This window comes from Panthera onca, chromosome B1, assembly GCF_046562875.1.
Source record: "Panthera onca isolate mPanOnc1 chromosome B1, mPanOnc1 haplotype 2, whole genome shotgun sequence".
Taxonomy (NCBI): domain Eukaryota; kingdom Metazoa; phylum Chordata; class Mammalia; order Carnivora; family Felidae; genus Panthera; species Panthera onca.
Genome location: NC_138342.1, coordinates 151288753 through 151305795, shown reverse-complemented (window position 1 = coordinate 151305795; position 17043 = coordinate 151288753). Strand labels below are relative to the sequence as shown.

General features: G+C 36.5%; 1 pseudogene; it reads right to left on the bottom strand.

The window, feature by feature from the left end:
* Positions 1–5475: 5475 nt before the first annotated feature.
* LOC132692950 (cytoskeleton-associated protein 2-like pseudogene) lies at positions 5476–16806 on the bottom strand (annotated as a pseudogene).
* Positions 16807–17043: the final 237 nt, after the last annotated feature.

Genomic DNA, 17043 nt, shown 5'->3' with positions numbered 1-17043 from the left:
ATTGCCTTTGGAGTCAGATAGGCATGGGGCTGAGTCAGATCTGCTCTCTACTGTCTGACCATAAACAAGTTACATGGCCTCTCTCTTAAAAAAAGCAAAATTTAACTGAGTAAATTTCAAAGATCTTATTTACTTTATTCAATGATACACGAATCATGCAGCATGCAGTCTAGCTGAGAAAGAAGCTCCAAGGATCTGTACAAAATGAAAACCTTTTATAGGCAGAAGGGAGCAGGAGCAAGGAAGTTAGACTAGGCAAAAAAAGTGGGCTGCTTATTGCAAGGTTACTTTTCCTTGGAGGATGGCAGGTGTCTACCAGGCAGATTATCTAACTAGCGCTGATCAGGCAACTCTTGATTGACTGATTTAAGATTCCATTACAACCAAAACTGCAATTAAGTAGCAGTTTGTGATGTGGAACAGAAACTAAGCAACTCCATTTTGGGATCTGTTGTCTTGCTTTTAACTTCTCTAAGTTGCAGTTGCCTCTTCTATATTATGGAAATAATATAGGTGACTCCCTTGTGGGTTCTTAACAGAATTACATACAGTATGTGAAATTTTAACTCAGTGCCTGGAACATAGTACACACATAGTTAATGACTGCCCTTATTTTTATAGCTTATCCAGTATATGTTAAGATTATGATGCTTCCCACCATGATGTAAATGTCCTAATTTTATAATAGCTAATTTTATACGTTAGACATATTTCATATGTATTTGAAATAAGCCTTAAAAAGTATAGATTTCTTAGTTTTTAAAAACATCTTGGAGAAAAAATTTAGTCAGTCATACAGGGCAGTGTGGATTAGACTCCCGGAATTCAAAGACAACTCTAATCTAGGCATCCCACATGAAGATTCATGCAAACAAACAAACAAAAAACACTGGGAGAACATGAGAACATACTATTCATACTATGTAAGTTAGCTTAGACTGCTGTAACAAAATACCATAGACTAGGTAACCTAAACAACAGACACTTATTTCTCACAATTCTAAAGGCTGGGAGGTCCAAGATCAAGGTTCTGGCATATTCAGTTCCTGTTGAGTGCCCTTTTTCCTGGCTTGTAAGATGGCCACCTTCTTGCCGTATCTTTACCTGTCTGAAACAGAGCTCTGGTCCCTCTCTTCTTATAAGGGCACTAATCCTGCATGGGAGCCCATACTCTTGTCTTCATCTAAACCTAATTGCCTCCTAAAAACCCCACCTCCAAAACCACCACACTGTGGGTTAGGACTTCAGCATATGAACTTTGGTTGAGGCATAGGGGATATAAACATCCAGTCCAAACATACACTCTTGTAACTTATGGTATCTATTTTACTAATTGTCATGGATATTTTTTCTTGTTGATAAATGTTCTCTGAAAACATGAAAAAAAATTCTGGAAAAAAGACTTGGTCAGGGAGTAGGGTAAATATCTGGAAGTATATAGTCAAGTTTGTTGTAGAGGGAGGCATGGGTTGGAGCTCCATTTTAAGTGGTTTGAGGCAATTTAAATGATTTGAAGTTTATGATCAAGTTGCTTTCACAAGAAACAGCACTGGGAGCTAAGATCAAGGGGTTCAGGTAAAAAGTTTACCAAATAGGCAGAAAACCTACTGAGTAGCTTAGGGACAGCACATTTTTAGGCCAAATTTATCTCAAACACAGGTTATGGGAAGGGTAGACTTTTACCAGCAATGGTCCATTAAGGGATAAGAGACCCTGGCTAGCTGCCATGAAGTGTCCTGACTAGTTTGGGGTTTGGATATGTTGAAATCTCCACTTGAGGCAAATCGTCTCCAGTAGATGGTACTCTTAACTGTGAAAATGTGGTTTTCCCAACATCCAACTCCAGGAGCAAGGCACACAGATTGTTTTCCAGTTTGTGTTTCATGTTTCTCTTCAGATCCATCACTTTCTTTTGATTGAAAACAAAACAAAACAAAAAAACCGTAATACTTCTTTCAGTTTGTTAAGGAAGCAGCTGTTACTGTAAATGACAATACATCACAATCCTCAGACTACAACAGCTCTGAAATATTATATGATCATTTATTTACATTTATATTGTGACTATACCTATTGTCCTAAAAGATGTACTAATACACATAAAGAGTCATTTACTTATTTCTTTTCATATTTATATTGCTTTGTCCTCACATTCATAATATTATGCTACTATATTTTCTCTAGAATTTGATATCATTCATCTATTAATATCATACTAAAAGCTTTGAGGAAAAAAGTTTAAAGATTTATATTTATATAAATATATAGATATATATATTTATATAATGTGAGTATACCTGAGAGGAAAGAAAATAAATATTTAAGTATTTATTACATATATGATTTATGAGATCTTTTTGAATAAGAAATATTACTTTATAGGTCCTGGTTTATAGATTTGTAAATTTCTTATTTTCTGGATCTAGAAAAACCTATTCTTGCAGACAGTTTTACAAGAATAAGAAACACATAATATCATAAATTCAATAATAACGGCAATATGTACCTGTATTATTACCCAGAGCAACACTGGGAGAGAGAAAATGGCTGAAAAATAAAGGGCCTCGTCTTTGGCTTTGACCCTCAAATCTCATCTTTAATTTGAGAAATGCCCTATAACTCCTCTAAATTGAATTCCTCTTGGATAGGTGTCAAGGTTTAACAATAACTTTGATTTTTAATGTTCATTTATAAAGATAAAATATAATCTTATTTGAAATTGGTTTAAGGGTTTGCCAGCCTCTAAGTGTTCTAAGAAGATACACAATTTTAACACAACCTAGATGCAGGGTAGAGAACTTGGATGAAACATATGGTTCAGTATGATGGGATCCTAAGCCTTAAAAGTAATGCATGAACTTCAAAGAATGTTGAAGTCATTATCTATAGCGAGAAATGGTAGATCATACTAACTGAATTAAAGTCATTTGAGATGGAATATCTTCTGTATGCTACAAATTATAGTCATACACATGAAAACTCCTTGTATCATTACTCACCACAGGTATTTAAGCAAAGTAAGGAAAAACCCAAAAGGCAAGAGTAATGGCCAATATGAACCTACTCTGCATTTATTTTTGAGTCTGTGACCAAGCTGAAACTCCTTTCTCACAAGTATGGAAAACTGGTATATAGAACACGAGTAACCACCAACAGTCCATCGTTTAGAACAAAAGACAACAAGAGCAATGCCAAGGCTGAGTTTGGATTATTATACATTTCCCTTTATGCTGCAGAAAAGTTAAGACAATCAAGTGTTTGTATATTCTTTTCACTGGGGGAAAATTATGTAGCATGATTGGGATATGAACATTTGGAAAGGTGGGTGACTAAGATTTTCCACAAGTTTTTCCTACATTGACTACTGGAGAACTTGGCTTTGAACTCAAAGTGCAGAGTAAACAATTAACTATTCTAAATATTTATATTCTTTTTTTCCAAATTTATATGAGGAGACAGAGAGAAAAGAAAACAAGTACTTGCTTCAGATTACTGTGTTTTCTTGTATACAGACAGTCCTTGGATCTAGGTGGTGATCTTTTTGTTTGTTTGTTTGTTTGTCTCCTAATTTCTTTCCTAAAGGAGCAAATAAGATTAGTTACTTGCAAAAGGAAACCTTTGTTTCTTAGGCTTCTTTAGTCTAACAATAAGAGAAGATAAAAAGTCCACAAAGTAAAATTTCTCTGGCACTGCTTGTTCCTATTTATTCTTCAGGAAATCCGTTCTCCCTCAATTTCTTCTTAGATAATTTTCAGAGGTTCCTGGAAGTGTCAATCCTCCAAGACGTTAGTTGTCTCCATGACTACTACATGGTTTTTATCATTTTCCCTTTCTTCTTTTGCTCCCTGAATATCCCAGTTATTGCTACCCCTAAAATGTCAGCTATGCTATCAGTACCCACTAGAGACACAACTCCATCTGCTGTTGCCAGATTCAAACATCTGCCCTGGGGGCTGACCTTGGTGCTCAGGTCTACACCAATTATTACTGACTGCTGATGTTGAGGACCCCACTGACTAGGCCAGGGATGCTGCCAAATTTGCCATCCTGTCTCCATCAATCAGCACAAATGTCATCTCTGACTTGTGTTCTCAAATTTTTAAGATCTCACATTATAGAAAAACAACTATTTCCCTTTTCTCTGTCTCTCTGGCTGTCTGTCTCTCTCTCATCGTCTCTCACTCTCTGTATTTTTCACTGCCTTTTGTTTTTGAACAAAATTTAATCCTTTTGTTCTAGACAATACTTAAATATTAGGAAAGCTAAAATTTTAAAACTCAAAATACGTTGGCTAAGTTTTCTATATGTTACCTTTACAGAATGGTTCTGATTTTATTTTTCCAAGAGCCGTTGCCCCGGAGGAAGGAAGAGCAGCCTAGAATAGTCTCTGGGGTTTGTACTGTCTTCTCAGGCCACGTGTCAAGTAGCAGAGCAAAGAACAGAAGTGAAGAAGCAAGTGTCCCTTCCCCTCTCCTCTTGCTTGCTCCCCGGCCTTTTTTTGAAACATTTCTGAATAACACATGAAAAATTAGATTTGAATATAAAAAGCTAGATGACTACCCCAATTCAGAACTGTGTTTCATTAGAGGAACCCGGGCACAGACAGGACATGAATTGCCCCTTATCTACAAAGACATTGTGACAGAAGTCAAAGTTGCACAAAAAGTCATTTGCAATCATTTGGAGTCTCTGAGCAAAGGCATAGCTAAGCATCAACTCTGTAAATTGAGGGGATTTGACCAGATGGTCTGTCACATCGTATCTAGTTGAGAAGGCTAGCTTTTTAAAAAAACGTATGTGTTTATGTAATTGTTTTTAATGTTTATTTATTTTTGAGAGAGAGAGAGAGAGGGAGAGAGAGAGAGTGTGTGTGTGAGCTGGGAAGGAGCAAAGAGAGAGAGGGAGACACAGAATCTGAAACAGGCTCCAGGCTCACAGAGCCTGATGCAAGGCTTGGGACTGGTGAGATCATGACCTAGGCAGAAGTCAGACATTTAACTGACTGAGCCCCCCAGGTGTCCTCGGGGAGGCTAGCTTTTAAGCTCAACTCCTTCAGGCTGGGAGGACTCACCTTCTCTGCTAAGGCAGATGCTGGAGGGAAGGTCTATCATACTGTGGCACAAACCTTCTGCTATAAAAAAGAACTATGTTGAGAGTAAAGTAGATCAATAGAGTGAAAAGTTTTACCATACTTGTGGGGTAAATTAATATTCAACAGTTTAGCATTTATGTATGCTATAAAACTGTGGCAAATCACAATCTTAAACAAATAAACCAAACACAGCCCTAAGGGGATGTTAAATTTGACTAAGCCCAGTGAATTACTAAATCCTGAGAGCCCATAATCTGCTTGTCCATTAGACAGTTTCTTCCCGGTCACCTGGACAAAGATATTTCTTGTTTCCTGGAGGCTCTGAAACACCTTTTTAAAACAGGCATTAAGACATTAAGACTCAAGGATTTTCAACCATAATGTTACGAAGCCTCATTTTTACAGAATATAAAACACTCTGTTTCTTCCACTTCTAATAGCTTACTACTAAATTGTCTTCCTGCAGCATTTCCGGATGCGGGACACAGGGTGCTTAATCGTGCTCACTCCTTGCTGAACGCCTTACAACAGTGAGGAGCTTCAAGCCTTGCACTTCTGGCATTCCACTTATTTTAGGGATCCAGGTGATCTGTAATTTGATACCAAGATGAGGATCTTCTTCTGTCTTGGTTATTTGGGGTGTTGCTGTAAACTCCTCTCTCTCTTTTAGAGAAAGACAAGACTTTTCAGATTCCATCTTACCCCCGGCTCTTCTATTGATGTTATATCTGTTTCAGCAAACAAAGAGTCAGAGGTAACTCCTGTGATTCTGTTTGGGTCTTACAAATTATGAAGAACATATGGCAACTCTTATGTCCGTGTTGCCCTGTTTCGAATGGCCTTTTCTTACAGCTCAATAACATCAAAGGTGCTTTTACTTGGCGACAACTTTGCTTTGCAGATTCAGAATTTAGGAAAATTTTCAGCCTTAGGAAAACTAGGCAATATGATAAATATTTCATTAGAATGTACACCCCTTCAATGAGCTGCAGACACTCTGTTGGAGTGTAGTTAATTTTTTTTGGACAGTGCAAGTGGTGCATCCTTTTCTTCATGTTTTTCCATGCTCTTCCAGAATGAAATATTCATTTCCTCTATTTTTCTTTTTGTTTCAACTTCCATAGGAGGCCATTTATAGATATTCCCCTTAGATTTCTGCCATTCATCCAGGTGTTCCCTTTGATCCTCTGCTGTGATCTTCTTCTTAATATTTGGATTAATGTGGGTCCCATTTGGGACTCTTCTTCCATTTATGGTTTTGTTACCAGCTTGAGTTTTGGGAGCTGTCTTATTGAGAAAATGGTTCTGGGGAAGAATCTTTTTCAACTTGGAGTCCAAAGTCTGTGCTTTTTGTTGGTAGTCACTGCTGCATTTATTCCCACTGGTTCCATTTGCTGTTATGTTAGGGATGCTTGGAATGACTGAATTGAAACTGCCAACTGTCAAATTAGAACTTTGGCTTATGGCTTTTGACTTTTGCAGTTCACGTGATGCCTGAGGTCTAAAACAAGGTTGAGTGGATTTCTGATTTTGCTTGATTTTAGATGTCTGCTGGTATAGCCTCCCAGAAACACACTGGGGCATGTCCAGGGTTTGGTTTGTTTTACTTTCTTCGCAGTAATAGTGTGTGACTATAACTTAGCTTCATTTGGTTTTTCATATTTATCTCTATTAATCTTTATATCCTTTATGTCTTCGACCACTGGTTTCTTTGATGCTCGAGTCCTACTAAGGGTCTGAACATAGTGAGAGGAAACTGTCTTTGGGAGTTTTTCCCCTGGTCTTGCAAGATTTGTTCCTCTAGAGAGTTGCTGTGACTGTACGGGTGGGATCCTAATTTGTGTTTCTCCAACAAATTGTTTACTAGCTCTGTCTTTCAAAACAGCACCATTCCCTGAACTTTTGCCCAAGGCTTGTTTAGGAGCCAGACTGCTCTTGGTTTGACTATGAGCTACTCTTTGGCTTAGCTATTTATTGTCCATAATTTAGAATTTGGTTTCCTCTCAGAGTATGGCAAGGTTTGGGGCAAGTTCTTTCTGTTAATCTCTTCTAGAAAGCTATCCAAGGTTTCATTTTCAACATGGTTATTGTCCACAGGGTCTGCACGTTTAGCGTTTCCTCCATCTGCTACCTGCTGCTTTGCAGTTTTCTTTTCTTGTATATTAAGTGTTCCCATGGTTTTTCTAGAGAGTTCTCCAGTAGTGGATGATCCAGCTTCATGCTGTTGTTGACTATTGCTAGAAGGCTAACAGTTTGAGGTAGAAGAAACACAGCCTGAAGTCAGCCTTTTGCCCAGAAGTTTTGGTGGCTCCAACGTTGGCTTCTGCGATCTTGTGATATTATCAGGTTTAGGCTGGAGTTTAATGCTGATGGGTTTTGTAGCTTTGATAGGCAAAGCAAGATGTTTGCTAACATCCTTTTTGATATAATAGATTTAGAAGGTGGAGGATTCAGACAATTACCCTTTGCATTTAGATAAGTAAGGCTTGGTGGTTGGTGCTTCAGTTTTCCCTTGGCTGCCAGGTACCCTGGAGCTTTCTCTGCCTGTGGACAGCCCTGGTAGCAACATGACATCTCAGTGACAGTTTTTCTTCCTGTATTTTTAACTGTTTTGTATTTGTGTCTTAAGACACAGAGAAGTCAAAGGGGTATTTACCTCTTGGACCTTGTCTTAGGAAAGGAAAGATAGAACATAAGTATGTCCATAAATAATCATTACCTATTAAGTAAAAGAAAAATGGGTGATGTGACAGAAAATAACAGGTATGTGGCTGCTTTAAATATGTCAGGGAAACCTTTTGGGGATTATTTAACCTGAAAAGAAAAGCTAACCATGCAGAGCATTTAATATTCCATTTAGAGGCCAGAGCAAATTTATTTTCTTTAGGCAAGAGAGAGCTAAGTATATTAAGGAACTGAAACAAAGCTAATTTATCATTTAATTTATATGACTTGACTCTACTTTTATTTACTTTTTTCTTCGTATTCACTTATACGTGTACATAGACCCTACTGTTTTCTTAAATGCCTAAATATGCCTGTATTAAAATGAATACAGTTTAGGCTCAAGTGAGATCCTCTCTGTAGATGAAAATATGCAGTAGTTTAAAAGGCCAAGAGACCCCCAAAGCTGTGAAAAACCCCAAAATCTAAGGTCATGTTAGGCCTTTCAAATGAAACTATAAGAAGCTCGACGTTTGTGGTCCAGCAGGGAAGAAGCTTAGAAGTTGCCACTTCATTTCAACAAGAAGCAATAAGCTGAACAAGCTGAAAAACTAATAGCTTTTCTTAGATCTGTAAGACAGAAGGGCTGTCACAGAGCAAACCAATGCCCCCCAACTTGGAGAAACCAATAGGCAAATATGAAGAATCGCAGCTTACTAGAGCAGAAACCCATGAGCAGAAATCATCACAGGGAAGGGAATCCTGAACTGTAAATGATGAACTGCCGAAGGCTCTGCGTTAGTAAGTCTGAGAGATAAAAACTTCAGGGGACCTAGAGTCAGAAAAGGGGCCCCATGCTTTTCTGAGTTTTATCTCCTGGAGCTCTATCAGGTTATCACAGTGAATATTAGAAAAATCCCTTTCTGCTTACAGTAGGGGAGGGGAAAAGAACCATTTTGAAATACACCACAGCATTCTGTTCTTAATAGTATCTGCCGTAGGAGAAATTATTTAAGCATAGCCTAAACTGCTGTGGTTTTACCAGAGTCTAAATGACCCAAGGGAAGAGAAATATCCAACTCTAGCCCATTCTAGCTATCCTACACAGCCTAAGGAGTGAAAAAAAATGGGGAGGCACTTGTGAAGATCACAGTCCAGAGGCACAGACTCATTAGAAGACTGAGACCTAATCATAGAACAATGGAATGCTTGCCTGAGCAAGGATACCTCACCACCTTTACTGAAGGTCTATTTATCATTGTTCCATTATTGCCACTCAATTCAATAGTATTGGATTGGAGACTTCAACACACCTTTATCAGAACAAGATAGATTTGAGGCACCTGGATGGTTCAGTAAGTTGAGTGTCTGGCTCTTGATTTCGGCTCAGGTCATGATCCCAGGGTCATGGGATCCAGCCCCACATGGGCTCCATACTGAGTATGGAGCCTGCTGAAGAGTTTCTCTGTATCTCTCTCTCTCTCTCTCTCTCTCTCTCTCTCTCTCTCCCTCTGCCTGCTTCCTAGCTCGTGCTCTCTCTCTCTCAAAACAAAACAAAACAAAACAAAACAGGTAGAGATGGGTAGATTCAGCAGGAAGAAAGTCAGTAAGGACATAACTGAACTCAACACCATCATAAATCAACTGGATATATAATGTACATCTATAGATTACTTCATCCAACATCAGCAGAATATGCATTCTTCTCAAATTCACATGAAGCAATCCCCAAGATAGAACAAATTCTGGCCCATAAAACACATCTTAACAAATTTAAAATGATAGAAATTATGCAATGTCTGTTTCCATATCCCAAAGGAGTTAAACTAGAAACCAATAACAAAAAAGATAGCTAGAAAATCCCAAAATCCATGGCGATTAAACAGTATACTTTTAAATAGCACACAGGCCAAAAAAGAAACCTTAAGAGAAATTTAAATATTTTGAACTACATAAAATAAAAACGCAATTTATCAAAATTTGTGGGTTGCAGCAAAAATAGTACTTACAAGGAAAATGACAACGTTGGATGAATATATTAGAAAAGAAGCAATATCTAAAATTAGTTATCTAAGCTTTCACTTTAGGAAGGAAGAATACATTAAATCCCAAGTAAGCAAAACAAAAGTAATAATAAAAATTAGAGCAGAAATCAATGAAATTGAAATAGCAGGTGAAGGAGTAAATAAACTATGTGTAGTACATCTAGACAATGGAATATTATTGAGTGCTAAAAAGAAATGAGCTACTAAGCCATGAAGGAAACTTAAATGTATTTTACTGAGTGAAAAAGGCCAATCTGAAAAGGCTACAAACTGCATGATTCTAACTATTTGATATTCTAGAAAAGGCAAAACTATGGAGACAGTAAAAAGATCAGCAGTTGTCATAGATTAGTCAGGGAGGGATAGAGATGAATAGGTAGAGCACAGAATATTTTTAGGGCAGCAAAACTATTCTGTAAGATACTGTAATAGTGGATACGTGCACTTATGCATTTGTCTAAACCATAGAATGTAGAACACCCAGGGTGAATCTTAATGTAAACGATGGACTTTGGGTGATAATAATGTCCAAATGTAGTCTCATCAATTGTAACAAATGTACCAAACTGAAGATGTTGATAATGGGGAAGGCCATGCATGTGTAGGGCCAGGGGGCAAACGAGCCCCCTTTCTTTCTTCTGCTCAATTTTGCTACGAACCTAAAGTCGTTCTAAAAAATAGTCTATAGAATTAAAAAATATATATAACTGTCAGCATTTATGGTTGCTAGACATCAAATTAATTTAAGTAATCAAGATCAATGTATGACAACAAATCTGAAAAACATTATGTTAATGAAAGAGTCACTCAAGCCCACATATTGTATGATTCTATTTATATGAAATGTTCAGAATAGAGCATTCAATAGAGACAGAAAGTAATTTAGCAGTTCCCAGGGGTTGGATACAGGGGGAAATGGGACATGACTGTTAATGGATTTTTTTTCATAATTAAAATATTCTAAAATCAGACGCTGATTATGGCCGCATAGTTATATGAATATACTTAAAAACCACTGAAATGGGCATTTTTAAAGGATGAATTTTTATGGTACAAATGGAAATTGTATCTCAAAAGAAGCTGTTATTTTACAAGTTAACAAACTATACATGTCTTCAAACATTAAAATGTTGCTTTTTAAGTGGATAAAATCAAACAGTAACAGAGTTACAAATTTCTCAGATAATAACAAGGGAATTTCCAAAAGGAACTCTAAAAAAGTCAGACTTTTTTGAAGGAATTACAGGGCAAAAGAAAATGTGTAAAACAAATTATAATGTTTATTTTATAGATGAGTAACTAAAGCTAAGTAAGAACAAGGACTTTGGCCAAGGTAACAAGGAAAAGAAACATCGGTGCTGGTACCTGAATTCTGGCCAATTACATCGAATGCTAAAAATGTTTTTCTGCTCTTGAAGTTTCCTTAAAATTCTGATGTCTTAGCAAATAAATATCTTTCTCACATTAAATCATATTTCTAGGACACAAATAAAAAATCTATAAGGTGTTAAAAAATTCATACTTTTAAAATATTTACACTTCTAACATTTCTCCTTCAGGGCAGAAGAAAGGGAAAATGCATATTAAATACTCCAGATAGTTAAAATTTCAAAAACATTCAGAACACGGCTAATAAAAATGCTTTGCAAACCAACTGAATTCTAACCATTATGACCACAGATTTGAAACTGCTACAATGAAACATTTGTGAGCATATGTGGTGTTAAAGCCCTGTCTCATCGGTTTGGGCATCTAATTCAGAAACATCTCTTTCAATAGTATCGATTTACTGTGGAAAATAGATTATTGTATGAAAATAAGCCATTCATCAGTCTGTCACTATCAAATGAAGGCAAGTCAATCTCTCTGGATAAAAATTCCATGTCACCAAAAAAGATGCTACATCAATTTTTATTAAAAATACACATTTTGGGATGACTTGGTGGTCCAGTTGGTTAAGCACATGACTCGGTTTTGGCTCAGGTCATGATCTCCTGGTTCATGATTCAAGCCTCCTGTGGGACTATGTGTTGGCGATGCGGAGCCTGCTTGGGATTCTCTCTTTGTCCGTCCCTGACTCTCTCTCTCAAAATAAATAAGCATTTAAAAAAATATACATTCTGTTTATTCATTCATTCTAAATATTCATTTAGCCTATCAATGTCAGGTACTTTAGTAAGTTCTAAGGTTGTGATATAGACCAATGTAAGATATCTTTAAAGGAGTTCCCAGTTTAGTTGAAGAAACAAGCATGCAAATAGAAATTTGAAATACTTATGATAATTTTAAGGTTGATATAAGCATACAGTATAGAGGATTGATAAATCTATTGAATGGGTAGATGAGCTGCAGAGTCAAAATAAAATTTCTCAACTAGAAAGTTAAGAGCGTCTTTTTCAAAATAAAATATGTGTAACAATTATGAAAGCTGCAACTGTTCCAGTTTTCAAGTAAAAAGCAACCCCAGTGCCTGAAAAGGTGCTCGACATAACTAATCATCAGGGAAATGCAAATCAGAACCACAATGAGCTATCACCTCATACCTGGTTGGTTGAATGGCTATTATCGAAAAGACAAGAAATAACAACTGTTGGCCAAGATGTGGAGGGGAGGGAACACTTGTGCACTGTTGGTAGAATTGTAAACTGGTGCAGCCACTAGGGAAACAGTACTGAGGTTCCTCAAAAAAAAAAAAAAAAAAAATGGAACTACCATATGACTCAGCAATGCCACTTCTGGGTATTTATCCAAAGGACATGAAAACACCATGTCAAAGAAATATCTGCACACCCCCGTCCCTAAGTTCGTAACAGGATTATTTATCATAGCTAAGTTATGGAAACAACCTAAGTGTCCATTGATGAATGAACATGTAGAGAAAAAAATATATATGAAATATTTATAAATATAAATATATATAATAGAAATAGAAATATAGGAATATTATTCAGCCATAAAAATAGAAGGAAATTCTGCCATTTCTAACAACATGAATGGAACTTGAGAGCAAAATGCTAAGTAAAATAAGCCACCCAGAGAAAGACAAATACTGTATGATCTCTTTAGGAAACTGAAAATAAACAAAACAAAACTCATGGTTATAGAGAAAAGATTGGTGGTTACTAGGGGTGGGGACAGGGGATGGGCAAAATGTGTAAAGGTGGTCAAAAGGTATAAACTTCCAGTTATAAAATAAATACATCCTGTGGATGTATTGTACAGTATGGTGATTAACTTAAAAGAAAAAAAAAAAAAAAAGATCAGTACCTCTCAGCTACAACCTAACTTCTGTGCTTACAGAAAAAGATATCAGTGTAGTTTCAGACAAGTAAGAGCACAAAATTATGCATAAACTTAATGAATTGCATTATCCCGCAAACAGATGACACACCATATGCACAACAGAACATTTAAGAGTTTGGGATTCATTTGAGGGTTTGTAATGCAAAACATCATAATTTTTCTGATATTATAGTACTTTTCAACTAATTTACTAGCTAATACCTTTGAGGAAGTTAAGTGCATAGGAAAATTCTATTATAAGACAGAAAAAAGGATGAATTACTAACTGGGAAACAACTATACTAATCTGGAGAAAATATTTTGTAATGAAAATATGATTAAATCCTTTAGCTGAAAGCAAATTTATGAACTCATAAAAAATCACTACAAAATAAAATATGTAATATACATAATTTTATTAAGACAACTTTATATAATATCTTTACTGTTATTATTATTTATTTTTTTAAGTTTAGAGAAAGTTCATGAGCAGGGGAGAGGGGCAGAGGGAGAGAGAGAGAATCTTAAGCAGGCTCCACTCTCACTGTGGAGCCCAATGTGGGGCTCAATCCCATAACTCTGGGATCATGACCTGAGCCAAAATCAAGAGTCAGATGCTTGGCTGACTGAGCCACCCAGGCACCCCCAACATAGAAATATGCTTATTTAAGCAAACAAAACAAATAAAATTTATTGTATTTTTAGCCATATAACTGATCTCATAAATATTGTCTATGTGATATAATAAGTCTTAAATTTTAAACACCAGTATATATGAAAGAACAAAATTCTGACAAAACTGTACATATAGTAAAAATTCCTTTGATTGGCTCACATCAGTACTTTTTACATAATTTGAAAAAAATGAGATAGTTGTGCTGATAGCTGATGGGAAAACCTGGTCTAAAAATGTTTAATTCAGTGTTTTCCAAGACCATCTCCCAAAGAGTGTGTGCTAAGATTTCCAAGCCCTAGTAATTATGGAAAAGGATGCCAATTTTTTCTCTATATCATACATTTTTTCATATAAATGCACAAATGTGATTATAATATTAGACATATTAGAGAAGCATTAAGTAAGTGCATTTTCTTCCATTTGTGTGTCTCCATTTCCCTCTATCCACTTAAACCTAAATATATTTATTTTATTGAAGGGTTCAAGACAGATTTCCCCAAAATATACTGCTTTAGCAAAATGATTATTTTCAATTTAAAGCAATTGAGACCTAGTAAATTCAGGAAAGCTCTTCACCTCCCCACAACTGCCTAAAAGGATTTATATAGAGGCCTTGCTCCAGGAAGAGAGCTTGTACCATAGATAGCTCTATTATGATATGAATGGTGTATGGCAGGCAGGGAGGAACCTAGCAAGGCCAGTTTGACCCAAGTCCTCTCTGTCTCATGGTTTCTAAGTGCATTATTTTCCTTTGAATACCCAGACCCCTACCTCTTTCTCCTTAGCTCAAAATGACATATATACCTCATTTTACCTGTCGTTGGACTTTCCATGTCTGTGTGGATTCCCATATACTATTAAATTTTATTTTCTCCTGTTAATCTGTCTCATGTCAATTTGAGTCTTAGTTCAGCTAGAAGGACCTTGAAGGGGACAGGAATTCTTGTCCCCCAACATTGTATAAATAGACCATACTAAATATTCTCATTTCTATGAGCTCTCTAAGTGGTTTATGTCTACTTTTGAGTTTTGTTTGAGTCATTTCAGTATTTCAGATGCTTTAATGTGTCCACAAAAACCTGCAAAGCATTGTAGAATAGTCATGGTTTAATTTCCAAATATTATTAAACTGCTGGAAAGCTTTAACTTATAGCATATTTCCTGCAGCATGTTTGACAATATTTACTGCATCCAAATGTTCTACATGCACACTTTTTTATTTTTTGAAATTTAGAAATTTTATCAAATCTTGCCAAACTCCATTAGTAATAATGTTTTGTTTCTTAAATTTGTTGATACTTGATTATTACTATTATTATTGTTTATATATATATATATATATATATATATATAATTTTTTTTTTTTTTTTTTTTTGAGAGAGAGAGAGAGAGGGTGCAAGTGAGTAAGAGACAAGTGAGCAAGGATCATAAGCCCAAAGCAGGGCTCATGTTTTACCTGAAGCGGGGCTCATGTTTGCCCAAAGCAGGGCTCATACTCACGTGATACGGGGCTTGTGCTCACCCAAAGGGAGGCTTGAACTCATGAAGCATGAGATCGTGACCTGAGCCGAAGTCAGATACTAAATGAGGGAGCCACCCAGGCACCCGATACTTGATTATGTTGGCATATTTTCTTATATCAAAAGGCTCTTGCCTTCTTCCTATGAACTTCACTTAGTTGCAGAGTAATTTTTTTCCCTTAGATAAATTGCTGGATTCTTTTTTTTTTTTTTTTTCTAATTGTTCATTTAGATTTCTGTATTAGAATATGTCTGAAAGCTCATAGTATTTTTTTTTTATTTTAAATGTATTAATTACACATTAGTAATTAACAAAGTATGCCTAGCTTTATTCTTTTTCTTTTTAAACCTATCTGAAGTTCAGTGAGTCTCATCAATCTGATAATTTAGTTCTTTATTCAATTCATTAAGAGATTTCTTTATATATTTGTTACTTACCATCTCTTAAGCTCTGTCATTCATTTTTTTTCTTATGGAAGTCCAATTTTTTTTGTTATTTTTATTGTATCTACTCTATAATGGCATGTTTTTTGTTTTTTGGTTTTTGTTTTTCCCACATAACTTGTGCCACTTAATATTTTCACTTTGTGCTTGGAGACATTTCTTTTACTCGATCTTCTATACCTGTAAACGGTTCACAATTTAAGCATACTATCCTTCAGTTTACCTGCTGAAGTATTTAGTTGGGAAATCTTAATATTTGTGTTCCAGAAAGCCTTTGTGATTGGGATTCACTTGAGTTTTCTTGAGGCTTTTTGTTATTCGTTCAAAGTAACTTTCTGTCTCTTGGAGCAACTCTGTTTTGCTGGCATGAAATGTGTTTGTGCTGACTGGATCTTCTCTCTGGCTGCTAGAATCCCTTAGATGATTTGTTATTCTCTCTATTAGCCTTTAGATCTGGTGGTAGGAGTAAACAAGTGGGGGCAGTTTGGCTGGTTTTTACAGCCCTGAGCTAGTAGTTCAGGGGCAGAAGGGCTGTAGGTCCCCTGCTGAGCAGCAGGATGAAGCCTTTGCCATTCCCAGGTCTCCAGGCATATTCTCAACTTTAAGAGCAGAGGACATAGTCCAGCTTTTCCCTAGTTTCTAATATCACATGCATTGGACAAACTTTCATCAATGTCAAATTTTCCTCTAGGGATCTCCGTGTGCCAGGGATTGCAGAGAATATGGTGATTCTGTTCTAGCCCAAGGAAGAGTCCTCATCAGTTTTCTCTATCAAGATCTCCTTCAAGCCTAAAGCTTCTCCTGTTCCCATGTGTAGATTGATTTCAAGAGCTAATTGACTTGGAAAAGACAGCCAGGAGTCTGGAGAAAAGGTATAGAGAGCCCCATGTATTCCTTTGGTAGGGCTGCCACTTAAAAAGTACCACAGATGGGGGCGAGGAAGGACCTTAACAGAAATTTATTGTCTTACAGATATGGAGGCTAGGAGTCCAAAATCAAGGTGTTACCAATTGGTTCCTTTTGAGAGCTGTAAGAAAAGGATCTGTTCCAGGTCCCTTTCCTTAGCTTATAGATGTCCGTCATCTCTCCGTGCCTCTCTCCTCTTCTTTCTAGGATATCTATCTCTGTGTCCAAATTTCCCCTTTTTATAACTTTTTAAAATATTTATTTTTGAGAGAGAGAGAGAGAGAGAGAGAGAGAGAGAGAGAGAGAGAATGCGAACAGAGGAGGGGCAGAGAGAGAGGGAGACAGAATCTGAGGAAGGCTCCAGGCTCTGAACTGTCAGCACAGACTGCAATGCGGGGCTTGAACTCACCAACC